Source organism: Galeopterus variegatus, unplaced genomic scaffold (genome assembly GCF_000696425.1).
Source record: "Galeopterus variegatus unplaced genomic scaffold, G_variegatus-3.0.2 Scaffold20, whole genome shotgun sequence".
NCBI lineage: Eukaryota > Metazoa > Chordata > Mammalia > Dermoptera > Cynocephalidae > Galeopterus > Galeopterus variegatus.
Window position 1 is genome coordinate 700,933 of NW_007726131.1, and position 15,677 is coordinate 716,609.

The 15,677-nt window shown below is 42.7% G+C and overlaps 1 long non-coding RNA gene across 1 annotated transcript in view; it reads right to left on the reverse strand.

Annotated features, from left to right (window-relative positions):
• Positions 1-15,574, reverse strand: part of LOC103586611 — a 28,589-nt gene extending 13,015 nt beyond the window's left edge. Inside the window, exons 1-2 of the long non-coding RNA XR_550161.1 lie at positions 15,308-15,574; positions 8,013-8,133 (exon numbers count right to left, since the gene is read on the reverse strand). This is a non-coding gene — a long non-coding RNA (uncharacterized LOC103586611). The remainder of the gene's footprint in view (positions 1-8,012; positions 8,134-15,307) is intronic.
• Positions 15,575-15,677: the final 103 nt, after the last annotated feature.

Here is a 15,677-nt window from a genome sequence, read left to right on the forward strand (position 1 = left end):
ATTTATTTGGGGCTACCCTGGGAAAGAGAGAGTCTGGAATCTCAACCTCACAGCCGGACCTCCTGGAGACAAGAGCTCAGACCAGGAGCTAGAAGGTTGCTTAAGATACAATGTGGCTGTAACAACTGGGTTATAACAGTAAATAAAATTGCCATCTGTTGAGCTCTTAATATGGGCTAGGCACTATGCCAAGCATTTTACAAGTGTTAGCTATCTTTTTTTAAAACCTGTTTAAATTGTGGAATAAAATACTCCTAGCTTAAGTATTCAAAACAAATGTACAGTATAATGAACAATCACAAAGCAAACACTTGTGCAACTACCTCCTCAGTCAAGAACTAGAATTCCTCCAAGCACTACAGAATCCCCCTGCTCGAGTACCCCTTTGGGTTCCAGAGCCCACTTCTCCCCTAGAAGCAACCACTACTCTGAATTTTGTGATAATCATAATTTATAGTTTAGTTTTGCTTATTTTTGAATTCTAAAGTAAAATCATATGCTATGTATTATTCCTTTTGTTCAACCTTATGTTTATAAGATTCACTCGTGTTGTTCTCTAAAGCTTAGTTCATTCCGCTCAGTGCTGTACAGTATTACACTGTGCAAATATATCACACTGTATTCATTCATTCTACAGTTGATGAGTATTTGCATTGTTTCTAGTATAAGGCCATTATGAACACTAAAGTTATGCATATGCTTATACAGATACTCTGGTGTACATGAGAAGCTCCTCTTAGATACATACATCCAAGAACAGAATTGCTGGCTTGTGAAATTTGCATGTTTTCAGTGTTACTAGATAATGCCAAAGTGTTTTCCAATATGGTTATACTAATCTACATTCCCACCAATAGGGTATAGACTTCCTGTTGCTCTATATCCTCACCAACAATTGGTATTACCAGATTTTTCAAATTTTTCCAATCTGAGGAGTGTGTGTAGTATTTCACTGTAATTTAATGCCTGGTTTTCTGAACTTAGAGCACACTGAGTCATACTTCATGCATTCATCCCTATTTTGCTTCTTTTGCTCAACATTGCATTTACAGGATGCATCCATGTTGTTGCATGTAGAATCTCACTGTATTTCCCTCTATTGATGAGGCTGATCATACATTCATTTTTTTTTTAACTTTAATTCTGGATACCAGTTCTCTAGTGGTTTTGTGTTGCAAATATCTTCTCCCATTCTCATGCATATCTCTTCAGTTCTCACAAGAACCCCATTTAACAAATATTATAAATATTATGATGTCTATGAACAGCACAGTCTTCAAGAAGTTTACTTAGAGAAGGTCACCCAGCTGGTCAGCATCAGAGCTGGGAAATCCAACTCCAGTCTGCTCAACTTGAAAGACGGCTCTCAACTCTTAACCACTTGGCCACACTCGGGGACAGAGGTCTATCCATCCCTCTATAGTGCTCTGTGGTCCTTCTGCCCCTTGTCCTGCACCAGCCTCTCTTTTTCTTTCTCCCTTCCTCATAACAAAACAGGGTAGTGTGGAGTTGGGGTGATCATTTTAGATTCAGTAGTGGGAAGGCCCTTTGGTTACCTCAGTAAAGTTACCTTTTTAAAAAATTTACTTGTTTATTAACTGCTTGTTCCCCAACCCCTACCCAGTGTCAGTGGGGATGTTGTCTGCCTTGTTCATCGCTCCTGTGTCTGAAATATGGTAGTCACTCAATAAATATTTCCTGAGTGAATGAAAAAACAGATAGAGTTGGTCAGATATCTGTGATTTCACCTACCTGAAATGCCTTCCAAGCTCATGTGTCTATTTTATCTGCAAGGATGGTTCTGGGGCTACTGTAACAAATTACCCCAAGATTGGAGGTTTAAAACAACACAAATGTGTTCTCTCACAGTTTTGGAGGCCAGATGTCCAATATCAGTTTCACTGGGCCAAAATCAAGGTGTCAAAAAGAGGCCACGCACCCTCCAGAGGCTCTAGGGGAGAATCTGTTCCTTGGCTCTTCCAGCTTCTGGTGACTGCCAGTGTTCCTTGGCTTGTGGCTGCATCACTCCAAGCTTCAAGGCCAGCATCCTCTAGTCTTTCTCTGCTCCATCTTTACATGACCTTCTCCTCTGTGTGTCATTATAAAATCCCGCTCTGTCTCCCTCTTATATAATGATACATGTGATGGCATTTAAGGCCCAACTGGATAATCCAGGATAATCTCTCCAACACAAGACCCTTATCTTAATCACCTCTGCAAAGATTTTACCACATAAAGTAACATTCATAGGTTTCAGGGAATAGGACCTGATATCGTTAGGGGCCACCAATCAGCCTCCTACAGAGATGTCATTAGTGACTTTGTGAAATGCCTTTGAAAAATCGAGACATATTTTATTTTTGGAATTTCTCTTTCCCACCTCTCTGTTAGGGCCTGTCCCAGAGGAGAGCTCAGCAAATGCTTCTTGAATGAATAAATGGATGTTCTACTCTACCACTCCCAACCCCAGCCCTCAAAAGGAGAAAAGAATGGGCCTACAATTCCTTTAGTATTACTGATCCTCGAGGAGCCAGAAAGGGTTTGGGAAATGGGGAAGCTCTTCATAAGTGGTCGCCATCTGACACGCGGCTGATCTCCACTGGGAGGAATATATGATTATTGAGTGGTAAGAATAAAATTATTTACCAATGAGCCTTGCCCACTAAAGAGGTTTGCACTTTGCTGATATTTGATTTCTCTCCCTCCCCAGCACTCTGAGGGTTGTATTATAGCCAGTTCAGTTCTTTGGCCTTTGTGATACTAAATAGGAAGATGGAGAGACAAAGACCAAATGGCACGGAATAGGCAGAAGGAAAATTAGTTTATCTTCCCCAAATTGAGGAGAACCCTGACACACTTCATATAAAAGCATAGCATATGGGGAAGGGGCTTCTCAAACCCATAATAGGGCCATACCATAGTAAAAACTACTTTTAAACCCCAGGTTTGGCCACCAGAGTTGCTGCATCATAAACCTGGCTCCCTGCTGATAAGAACAGGTTATTCTACAGTTATTACATTTATTACTCTTTAATAATTCTTTGTCACACCAGAGAGCAAAGACCTACAGATGTGGGACCTTGGGCCCCATCCCCAGACCCCCGCCCACGATGGAGTTCTCTTGAGAAGGTGTCAGTCGGTGGGGTTTGGCACCCTGAGATTGCCCGTGGGCTGGGTCCTGGAGTCCCCACTGCTGAGCAGCAGGTAAAAAGAGCTCTGAAAACTGAGAGCAGAGGTAGGTGGCCCTGTCTCAGCATCACGGTGGGGGTGCTCGTCGACCTTACACTCAACATGCAACAGTACTCAAGATCTCTCCCTCACCCCGCACGAAGGGACTCTGATGAAGAGGGGTAGGTCCACAGCCAAGTGGACCACTGTGATATTGTGAAAATATAGAACTGGTCTTCATCTCCGTCTCCTGACCTACAACTCCTAAAATCCTTAGAATCTCCAAAGTGATGAGTCTTTTTGTATGCTAATGTGGCTAGCAGCCTTGGTAGCTTCAGGAAGGGGGCTGGTCATAGCAAAGACTGAGGCAGGACTTTTAGTCCCACCCCCCAACCTCAGGGAAGGGAGAGAGGGGCTGGAGGTTAATTTGATCACCAGTAGCCAGTGATTTAATCAATCATGACTATGTAATAAAGCCTCCATAAAAACCCAAGAGGCCTGGGTTCAGAGAGCTTCTGAAAAGCAAACACGCGGGGGTCTTCCCCTCTACTTGCTGGGAGGGTGGCACACCCCACCTCCACGGGGACAGAAGCTCCTGTGCTCGGGACCCTTCCAGACCTCACCCTATGTATCTCTTCACTGGCTGTTTACTTGTATCCTTTAAAATATTCTTTGTAACAAATGGGTAAATGTAAGTAAGTATTTCCCTGAGTTCTGTGAGCCTCTCAGCAAATTAATCAAACCCAAGGAGAGGGCTGTGGAAACCGTGGTTGGTCAGAAGTTCTAGAGGCCTGGACTTGTAAGTAGCATCTAGGCAGTCCTGGGGACTGAGCCCTCACTCTGTGCAATCTGACGCTACCTCCACGTAGATAGTGTCAGAACTGAATTGGAGGACACCCTGTTGGCATCCACTGAAGAATTGCTGGCCTGCTTGCCAGTGGGGAGAAATCCCCACACACCTGTCACAGAAGTTGGTCTTCTGTGCTGTTGATTGTTGTTAAGTAGGAGCATAAGAAAAACACTTAGTGTTTTTTCTATACACTCTCACAACTACCATGAGGTCTGTAAGTGGGGGGGTGGGTCCTCTACGCTCCCTAAGCCCCAGTGTAAACACTACGAGGGCTGAGCAGGCACCATAGATGGCCAAGGAGAAAGCAGGATGCTCAGGTCTAACTTTAAAGATAAAGAAGAGGTCTTGGAGGCTCCCATGTGGTTCAATCCGGCACACCAGCAAAGGAGCCCAGACACAAGCTCAGCCACAATGTCTTTGCTAGAGCTGGGTATGCATTTTCCTGGCATGCCCTCCTTACCATAGTGTGATAACTCTGCCAGGAGGCCCAAGGATGTCATTCCACAGAAAGCTGCTAGCTACAACAGCCTGAGGCATCTTCTTCACTATGTATTAAAGCCCTGGATTGGTGCCAGTTTTCTAGAACATACACCCATACAATTAAGAAGCACACCAATGGGACAATATGATTCACTCTGCAAAAAATCTGAACAAACTAGTCCCTTCCAGTTCCCGTTATAGCCTTCCACGAAGAGAGGCACATGTTTTGTGGTTGAGGAAAAGAATGCACATCACCAGTTCTTACTTGCAGGGGCTTATCCGTGAATTTGTAAAGTGATTGAATCCCTTCTGAAAGATATACTGAACTACGGAGATGGAAGCAAAACTTATGCCTCATCTGTCTACAATGTCCATACTGTAAAGTCTGAAACAAGGAACTCAAGGGGTTTGACAACATAAGATTGTGAAAATTTCACAGGTTAATTTTGTTGAAAACCCAGTCCTTTAAAAAAGTACGTAATTCCATAAAGGAAAAGACTGATAATTCTCACACACTCTGGTGAAGTTTGACAATTTCAGATTTTAAATGCATATCCCCTTTGATTTGGCAATTTCATTTATAGAGAAGCATCCTAAAGAAATAATCTTGGATGTGTAAAAAGATTTATATACACAAAATATTCATCACAGCCTTGTTAATAATATATTTAAAAAATGGAACAACCTAAATATCCAAAATTGGTCATTAAATATATTACAGTTTAAGAACAGCTATTCACTGGAACAATATAATCTTTAAAAGTGGTTATTAAAAAAGGATTATATCAATCCATATTGATAACATTACTATATAGCTCCAAATATACAATATTATGTAGTATGATTATAACCATATCCATATATGTATATACGGAATGAAACTCCAACTAAAGTTTGGAGATTGGGGATCTAAAAGCACATAAAGTTATGATAGATACATAGATTATGTGTAGATAGAGATACACAGATATATATGCATACATATATCAAAATATTAACACTTATTTCTAGGTTTATAATAACTTTTATTTATGCCTTTTTTTCCTGAATTTTTTGCAATGATTGCTCTATATGCAAGGGAAAAAATACAACCATTTCAAAAAGACAGAATGCACATGTGGGCAAACACCCTTAAGCTGGTAGCATCTCTTTGGGTCACTGAGGAGTCACAAAGTAAGCAAAAAGGTCCAAAGTGCATCACTTAGAATTAGGGTAAGCCATATAATTTGTCATCCAAACCAGGACACTTTTCAGTCTGAAAGGGGAATCAATTAATAATTTTGCTGGGATGACCAGAGGAATCCAGGACTCCCTAAGCAAACTCAGACATTTGGTCAGCTACTTAGAATGAAAATGCTATTTACCCTGTCCCTGAAAATGACCCAGTGTTAGAGTGCTAGGGGGTAAACTGCAGACATAGAGACTGCCCTTGTATCAGCACAATTGGGTACAGTTTCTAAACATGCCAACCAGATGGTTAGAGAATCTTGACAAGTTCATCTTTCTCACCTAATTAGCTCATTCGGATAGATAGAGCCCTAATTTTAGAGATTTGTTCTTGATAAAAACTATTTCTCAAAGAGATATTCCACTTGACTAGTAACACACTGTATTATTACCCATGTTCTCTCACACTTGTAGATTTTAATCTTGGAAACACTGTGTAACTCTTTTAAACTCTTCTTGGTTCCAACTTCCCTGAGACTTACCTGTTTTCCACTTTGGGCTTTGTTTAGGGAACCATTATTCATGTGACCAAGGTTCTGACCTTGATGGCCACTGTTTCCATCCATCACCATGGGTCACTCTGTCCACCAGCTATTTATATCCTCCCAGCCCTCCCCGGCCCAGCTCAAGTTTCTCCTCCCTCCCAAGCCTTTGCCGCCCACCACGGCAACCTGCCCTGCTCAGCCTCCTGTGGCATTTGCACCTGCACATCAGATCAGTACCCTCGTAGGCTATCCTGTCCCTTAATTATTGATTGCACATACATCTCCCTCAGACTGACTAAGCTTCTCGTGAGAAGCAACTACTCTGTCTATAACATGTTTGGCACATGGCCAGGCAAAGTAAGTCTGTCCACCTCCCTTATTCCAATTATGAAATGAGAATTGTAATTCCTTTATATACTCCACCTCTAATTCAAACTGGGGTAGTTACTAGGCATTATAGACACAAATTTTTAATTAGCCAAATTCCCTTAATGCCAGGGTATTTGATAAGTGGAAAAAATCAAAGCCTTTGAACTGAAGCAACTGGCGAGGTCTTTCTCCCCTTAAAACACCAAGAGATGACACACACTAAAGATATGGAACAAAGTTAGAACAGAACAATGCTGATGAAGAGCAGCATCGCATGTGTTAAAGACGGGTGTGCAGGTACAGAGGATAAAAGTGTGCACAGGCTATGTGAGCACTTGTGATGCTGTCATTCCCATCTTACAGCATTTTACTTGTATTTTGATTTTCACCTTAGCGGGCCAACATCTCATCAGCCAATCAATTCTCCAACATCTGCCCCCATCCTTCTGAAAGTTCAGCACCAGCCATTACTCAGCATCGATCCCAACATAAGCAACACACGCTGCTAAATCAATCATGGGTTAATCTATAATTGAAATGACACTCTTTGCACCTCCCCTCTGCCAAATTTATTAAACTGATATACATGTCAATGTCCCCTTCTCCAAGCTAAGCTTATGGTGGCCTAAGCCCTAACTGAAGTGTGAACAACCGAAATTAGATACCAAGACCATTTTATGTATTCCATGACCCAAGGCACTGTATTTCTCACACATAAGAGATTTCTTGGGAAATCTGCGAACTCAGATATACTACTTATAACCTGCATCATTCTACAATACTAATGAACGATCACGCACATGGTCAGCAAGAGAGGGTGACTCCTATTGAAGCAAAAAATAAAAACTCCCAGGTGAACTGGTAACATATACAAAGAGTCACCAACAACACCATTCCTTCTGCTAGGAAATCAAGCACCTTAGCGAGCATTAGGAAAAGGTACACCTTCTTCAAGAAACTTTACTTCCATCTGTTAGAAAATAGTCTTTACATTACTGATTTTGTTAGAACAAGCCACTTTACTACCATCTTCCAGGAAAATTATCATAATAAATCTATGACGTCTGTGATGTGAATGGTGATCCCTTAGAAGTGGCTCAATTCTGCAGTGCACAACCTACACAGGTGTTTGAAAACTTTGGAATATAAGAAACCAGTGGAAGGGAGCCATGCTTTATTTTACTTCTCCTCTGAGCCTCAATTTCATCATCTATAATTTGGGAATAATAAGAGCTATCCAGCATCAGTGTCTTAGACTGATCAGCTTTCCCATTGGAGTAGGAAAGCAATGGTCTGTAAATGATTCAGACAATAGGAAAGAAAAGACCACATTACTTGATTATCAGATAATAACTATATCCCCAAGATAGAGAGTTCACATTCTCTTTGATTCTACAAATATCATTCATCCAATAACATAATTTGGGTCAGACCTTGCGTGTTTTTCCAGTAGCGATGATGGTCTCATCGCCCCTAACGCACTTTCATGCTGGATTTCCATGTGATTAAAGAAGCCCGCAGTGGCAAGATAGTTGAGAGTTAGGCATTCATTATCTGGAAATGAAAAAGAAAAAAGAAAAACTGAAATTAATCGGCCTATATCAGGGTTTCTCGAGCCTATCACTATCATTTGGGACCAGATAAATCTTTGTTGTGGGAGGCTGCCCTGTGCAGCTCACTATAGTATGTTTACCAGCATCCCTGGCTTCTACCCACTAGATGTCAGTGGTACCCCCACCCCCCAGTCATGACAACCAAAAATGTCTTCAGACCTTACCCGATGTTTTCCAGGAGGAAGGGGTAGCAGCATTGTCCACAGTTGATAAACACTGGCCTACACAGAAATTTAAACTCACGGGCTTAGCATCATTCTTGGGGAAGTAGCAAGCTGGCCTCCAACCAAAGGAGACCTGGACTTCAAGTTCTGCTATGACTGTTTTGTGACATTAAAAGTTCTAGTCTTCTACTTCCTTACAACTCGATACTGGGTTTGAAGGATTCCAGAGTCACACTTAGGTCATCCCAAACAGCTCCCTGTTCTGGACACTGCCTGGCCTGGCTCCCAGCCCATAGGTCCATCTGCCTCTCTACCTGGGGAGACTTTCAGTCTTTTCCTCTCTGGGAAGCCCAGGAGCCCCAACCCCTGTCTAGGGCTTGCTCTCTCCCTCTCCTCCAGTCTTCACTTCCACGGCTCCATTTTCTCCCTCCTGGGAAGACTGACAGACAGGAGTGTCCACATCATTCAGGAAAATTCCCAGCTACCACCCACAGGGGCTGGCCTTTGCAGATTCTTAGAAGACATTATTTCTCAATAATTCATTTCCCTAAGTCTGAGAGATTTGGTTTGGAAAATCCCTTCAGGGGAAGCTTCACCAAGATCCAAGCTGTCTGTGGCCATCCAGCCCACCGTTACAGTCCCCTGTGGGCATGAAGGGAAATTCAGTTTCTGGGGAGGTTCCTGACATGGCCCAGTCTCCATTATGAGATGTCCTATGGCAAATGTTGAATAATGTCACATAGAACATACTTCTCAGGAATAAAAGATACTTTTTTAGAGCTAGAATTTATGAAATCTATAACAGAAAAGAAACTTTTTTTTCTAACAGACCAGAAAGAATATTATAAGACTAATTAAAACAATATGGAATTGATATAGGAAAAAACAGTGCAAATGGAACAAAAAAAGAGAGCTTAGAACCAGACCGATGCATTTGGGAAGTAAGTATATGACAGATCTCTACAAATAGGATAAACTATTCAATATACGCTTCTGGGGATAACTGGTAACTGGGAAAAGATCAAAAATTAACTTTTTTCCTCACATTATTAACCAAAAGATTCAGAGATCTAAATGTAAAAACAAAAACCTACAAAGCATAGAGAGAAAAATATAAGAAAATATTTTCCGACCTTGGGGAAGAGAAGGTCTTCTTAAGCGAGACTCAAAAAACAAAAGGCCTCAAGGAAAAGTCAGATACATCAACTACGTCCAAATGAAAAAAAATGTGTGGGGAAAAGATATCATAAACAAGATTATAAGAAGAAAAGCAACAAGCTGGAATATTACATTATTTTCAAGCAGACAAAAGATCTAAATCAATAAGAAGGTCTAAACATACTGATAACAAATCATCAAAGATACTGACAGCAAGTTAGGGTACAAATACAATAAGCATAAGAAAAAATGCACAAAAATACACTAGAAATGAGGGAAATGCAAATTAAGTACGATGTTTTTTACTCATAATATTAGCCAAAATTAAAATGTTTGGAAATGTTGAGCGCTGATAAGAGCATGAAAAAATGGACACATGTCTATAGTGCCAGTGGGAGTATAAATTAGTCAGCTACTTCAGAAGATGATTTGGCAGAATTATTAAAATTGAAAATGTACATACTCAGCAATTCTACTTCTGAGAAGAAATATTCCCTCATGTGCCAGGAAGCATATATAAAAATAAAGATGTTGACCACCCTATTTTTTATAAAAACTGAAAACATCAATAAGATAATAGATTCTGGAACATTTCATGGAATACTATGCAGCAGTTAAAAAGAATGAGGTATTTCCACATGTAATGATATGTGATAGCATATGTGAAAAAAGTTATAGAAAGATGTCCACAAAATGATGTATTCACATTAAACAGAAAAAAAAAAAAAACCCACATACAGCAATGTCATCTATACCTGCAACAACAGATACATACAGTATTAATGTATAGAAGATGGTATGAAAAAATGCCTTCAGACCTGGGGGTAGGGGAGTGACCACCTTTGAAGAAGATTCTGAAAGAGAATTTCTCCCTTATTTCTATTGTTTCACTATCTCATGAGAAGACATATATGCATGATTTTTAGAATTCAGTATCAAGTTTCTTTTACAGAAGAAAAGAAATAAATTTTTCAAAGAAAAAAATTTGCAGAAACCCCACACTGCTTAATATTAAAACAACTATACATTGACATGCAAAGGTGGCTTTTTCTGCAACCAAACCGGATTTTGCAGTTCCTCTGCATAACCAAATGGTCTTTTAGGGTCTTTCCTGAACAAAGGGATATTTACCCTAGCGTGATGTCCATGTCAGGAGGACATTTTGGGCAGAAGTTTCAGACAGATTGAATGCAGGCAGCAGCTCCAGGCAATGGAGAGCAGAGCTTTAGTTTCCTCGCTAAGCAGAAGAACGTTTGTCAGAAGCAACCACGTGAGCCACTCCTAGCATCGGTGTCAGCCTGTTTGCAACTGGCAGCTGCTGTCTATACGATGCATTGCAACTAAAGTAATAATCATAGTGAACATTTACTGATTGTCCGCTGTGTGCCAGGCCCTATGCTGGGGCTCAGTACCCAGCATCTCACCTAATTCTCACAACAATCCCAAGAGAAGAGCCTTAGTACCCATTTAACAGATGAGGAAACTGAAGTTCAGATGGACTAAGGCAGGTTCTCAAGCAAAGGACTGAAGGGCAATTCTAATTCACACTGCCTCTCCAACCACATAAGTTTGGAGAAGTGGGTGGGCTCTGCTCCAATTAATATGTGTACATTAATGTTAAATCTATTTATACTTAGGTTAAGGGCCAAAAGTGATTTCTACAATGATTCTAAAGAGAAGCTATCATTTCACCTGCCTAACCCTTGAGCAAGGGCAGAGGTTAACAAAGGAGCTGGACCTGCCACATTCTGGGGAACAGAGGTATCCTCAATCTGCAGCAGCAGAGCAGTTCCAGGAAACCCAAGTAACCAAAGTCACAGATGAATCTGACAGGGGATTTAAAGGCAGCTTTGCTTTGAGATAACACACTCCCATTTCAGCTTTGCTGTCCCAGTCAGAAAGCAAATTTTAAGTTCTCTGTAGTTTTATTTATTAATAGAATCCATATTTATCCAGACCTGGCACATGGCTAGGGCCTGATTTTGAAACCAATAAGCAAATGCCTGAATTCCTATTTTCTTCCCTACTCCTGCTGCTATTAGGGGTTTTTTATCCTAGTCCTGTTTTTAATCCGTTAGCATATGAAGGGCAGGAAAGAGGCAGGCAAAGTTAGGCTAGGTAGATGGCACACCTGCCCTCCAGATGCTGAGAGCTCTTATAAAAGGTAACAATGTATGCAACAAATTTCCCCCTAAATTACAATTCTCAGACAGAGTGGGTTACGGAAATAAATTTAGAGAGAAGAGTGGCAGATGGGATAGATGGATTCAATTAAAGCAAAAAACATCAAACAATTCCTGGGATGCCTCATTTTAATGGAACATGTCATTTTCTCCTTGTTGCCTCCAGGTAACTCCCAACACAGTCTAGGTAGGAAGGAGGGTGCTCAGACAGCGCCTCAGCCCCAGCAGAGTGTAATATCCTCAAATGAGAGAGCTAATATTCCCTCTTCTCTTCTTTTCAGTAATGTGGTGAAACAGCACATGAATCAGACTAAGTGAATGCAGGATACATATTAGATGCACATTTCTACAGAACCAGGTGTTATTTAAATTAAATAGGTATTTTCCATTGTCATCTCCCTAGAACAGATTTCTTTATTGGGTCTATGGGAGAGTCTCCTTTTTAATTAAACCAACCACTCTGTCATTTTTCTAAGAAAGATAATAAAACAATAAAAATATTTATATCCCTTTTATCTCCCTAAACATTAATCATGAAGGGAAGAGTGTGTTATGTCTTTGCTAGATAGTTTTATCACACAGACATTATACTAACGTGCTTTAAATTACTGTTTTACAGGTCACTTTGTTCCTATTAAGAATGCATAAGATTCCTGTTGCCTCTAACAGTATTGGTAATTATTTACTACCAAAAGGAATTCAAATCTGCAATAAATTTGCCACATAAACAGCTGATATATGAGTATAGATGTGTACATAATAATACATATGTACTATGTTGACCCAAACATTACTTCCAACTGACCTCAATTTTCATCCAGAGTCAAGTGTAAAAGTCTAGAAGTGTGATGAGCAATTCTTTCTTTCTCCTCTGGCTCGCAATTATGCAATTTAATTGACAGTGACGTTATCCAACAAAGTCATAGGTGGGTTACAGTTTCACAAAGTTAGTATTATTATCTCTACAGTCAGTGGAGAAACTGTGGAAGGCTTAAAGTAGAAACTCCACAATTGTACTCCATAAGTCTAACTGCAACAATGTATTTATACTCTGATTATCAATTAAACATGGTAATGCATCCAAAGTCGTCTTTTGCAGAGATGCTAAATCACTTTTAGATTCCAGTCCATACTTTATTATGCTGCAAACGAAAATCTTCCCAACTAGAAGAGAATACTGTTTAGGCTGTCACTCTGTCTTCAGGGCCCCATGTAATACCTCCAACTTGAGAGGCTCGGCTGGGGAAATAAACTAAGGTTAAATGGGAACCAGTAACTTGTTTCCCTGCCACCGAGGTGCCCTCACTCCCCCTGATGATAAGCCACCTTTGATTTTTCTAGTGGTTTATACTGGCTCCTAGGAGAGGAGGCAGAATCTGGAAGCTCAAGTCACTGACTCCAGCAAGTGGGCTCACTCACGCGGCTCTGGCAGGAGGCATCTCCTCCTGGGCTGCTGGACTGAGGGCCTGAGATCATCACTGACCATTGGCCAGAAGCTTCCCTCAGTTCCCTGCCATACAGGCCTCTCCTCGGGGCAGCTTACAACACGGTAGTGGGCTTCCCTTAGAGTAAGCCAGGGAGAGGAAGAAAGAACAAGAGAGAGAGAAGGCACAGTCTTTCTGTAACCTAACCTCAGAAGTGACACCCCATCACTTTTGCTATAGTCTATTTGTTAGAAGGAAATGACTAAGTCCAGCCCACACTAAAGAGGAGGGGATCACACAGGGCATGAACACCAGGAGGTGGGGGTTGTTGGGGGACCATCTTAGAGGCTGCCTACACCATCCTTGCACACACAACAATAAAGGAATAAACACCAAAATGGGTAATAAATAGAGGGAAAATAGTAAGGCAGAAGGGGAAGGAGAAAATGTTCCAGCATCTAATTAATTATGCCTCTGAGCTCGCTCTCTCCCAAAATCCAGCCAAACAACACACGCGCTGATGGGGTGCTTTCTTCATGGGGTCTCTCACACCTGTCTCCTCTCCACCTGCATGGCACCACCAAAGTTCAGCCTTTCATCTCTTCACATCATGAATACTGCAGCACTACTTTGCTAACCAGCCTCCATACTCCAATATGTCCCAGACACCACAGCTAGAGAGATGATCTTTCTAAGTCACACTTTTAACTTACCTTTACAGTGCAGAAAGCCCTCCAGTGGCTCCCCATTGTCAAACAAAATCCAGACTCTTTAGGCTGCCATGCAGTGCCTTCCATAATTTGACCAGGCCTGGCTCTCCAAACTCATCATCCCCAAGCCCCCAGAAACAACTCACCCTCCCAGGTAAACCACACTCAACACCCAACCACACCATGTTTAAGCTCAGCTTGAAGCCTCTGCTAACATCATTACTCTCCCTCCCGCAGTAAGACCAGTTCACCTTACCTTTATAAATTCTTCCTAACTTCCAAGATGCAGAACAGATCCCATCTTCTCTATGACACATCTTCCGATCACTCCTAACTAGATTCCAGTTCCCCGTATGAACAGGCTCAGCCCTGAGAATCCACACCACTTACTCTCCCCGCCAGTCCCTGTGTATGTGTCGTGTTTTCCCAAAGAGTTGCTAAGTCTCGCCTCTCCCTTCTTCCACAGACCACCAGGCTGCATCTCTGTGAGGGCTGGGAGGGGTCTCATGTGCCTTCCTCTCCTGTGGGTGGCTGCTCTATGACAGGCAATGTTTGTTGACAAGATGGATGGATGGATGAGAATGTCAAGCATAGGGTGCACCATATCAACAGAGGTCAAAAAGTAATAAGTATTTGTTAACACCACCAGTCCTTAATATGGGAATTCTCCACTCAGTGGCACCTTACCTATGCAGGAACCCTTCCCAAGAGAGCAAAGACAAATAAGATTTATTTGGGTCCACCATAAGCCCATCCCCACACACATTACAACTGAAGGCAAACGCTTAGCTCCGCCTCCATCACCTGTCCTAACACTGGCTGTGAGGTGGGTACAGGGTGCCCAGCGCAAGGGCATTGGACGGCACAGCCAGGGCAGAGCTCAGTACCAAGCAACGCCAGTGCGCTTCAGCTCTGGGCAAACGAGCCCTTGTGAAGCGCAGTGGTGAGAACTCAAAGAGTGCTGGGAAGGAGGCAAAACATATCGGTGGTGTGCGGGGTGTCCGTGTATTTTAGGTAATTCCTAGTAAACGAAACGATTTTCTTAAAAAGAAATCACAGAGGACCGTATAGGGCCTTTGTTGTCTAGCCGTTAGGGACGGGATGGGAATCTCAACTAAAGCACCAAACGTTCAAAATCCAGAGGAAATCTAGCGCTCTCCCTCTAGCTGGCGAGAACAGTTAAGCCTGAAGTGGATCCTCCCGGGAGTCAGATTCCCCGCCATGGGTCGCCTGCGCTAACCCGGGCCATGCTCGTGTCACGGTGGGGAGCGCTGGAAACTGTGGTGGGGCCAGGCCCGCCAGCACCATCTTCCAAGAGCCGGGGATTCGCTCCCTGGAGCAAAGTCTACCCAGTGGTTCCCTGAGAGCCAGAAACGAGCATCGCGCAGGGAATCGGGGGCACCGGGGCCCTGAGTTTTGAGTTTTGCATGCCCCGCAGCCTGAAGGGGAGGACAGCGCCTCTCGCTCCAAACTCACCTGCTTTTTAGAACCGCTTCCATCCACCCATCGGCTTCGGCTCCCAGAGGCATCCGCACAATCTCCACGGTCCAAGGTCCACCAGGAAAGAGAAAAAAGGGTGAAGGGAGTGGGGGCCAGGAGGCAAAGTCACCAGGGTCCCCTCCCTGGCTTTGGAGCGGATGTGCGACCTGCTCGTATCCTCCCCACGAAGCCTTCGGGATCCCCGCGGGGGCGCCTCGCCCTGGGTGCCGGGGACCCGGGGATGGAGGGACACGCGGGAAGGGCTGCAGGCAAAAACTTTCGGTCCTCCAGCGGCAACTCTGCAGCAAGACCACCCGTCCTTCGGCCCCGGCTCGTGCCTCTCCGCGCGCCCCAGGCGCGCACGCCC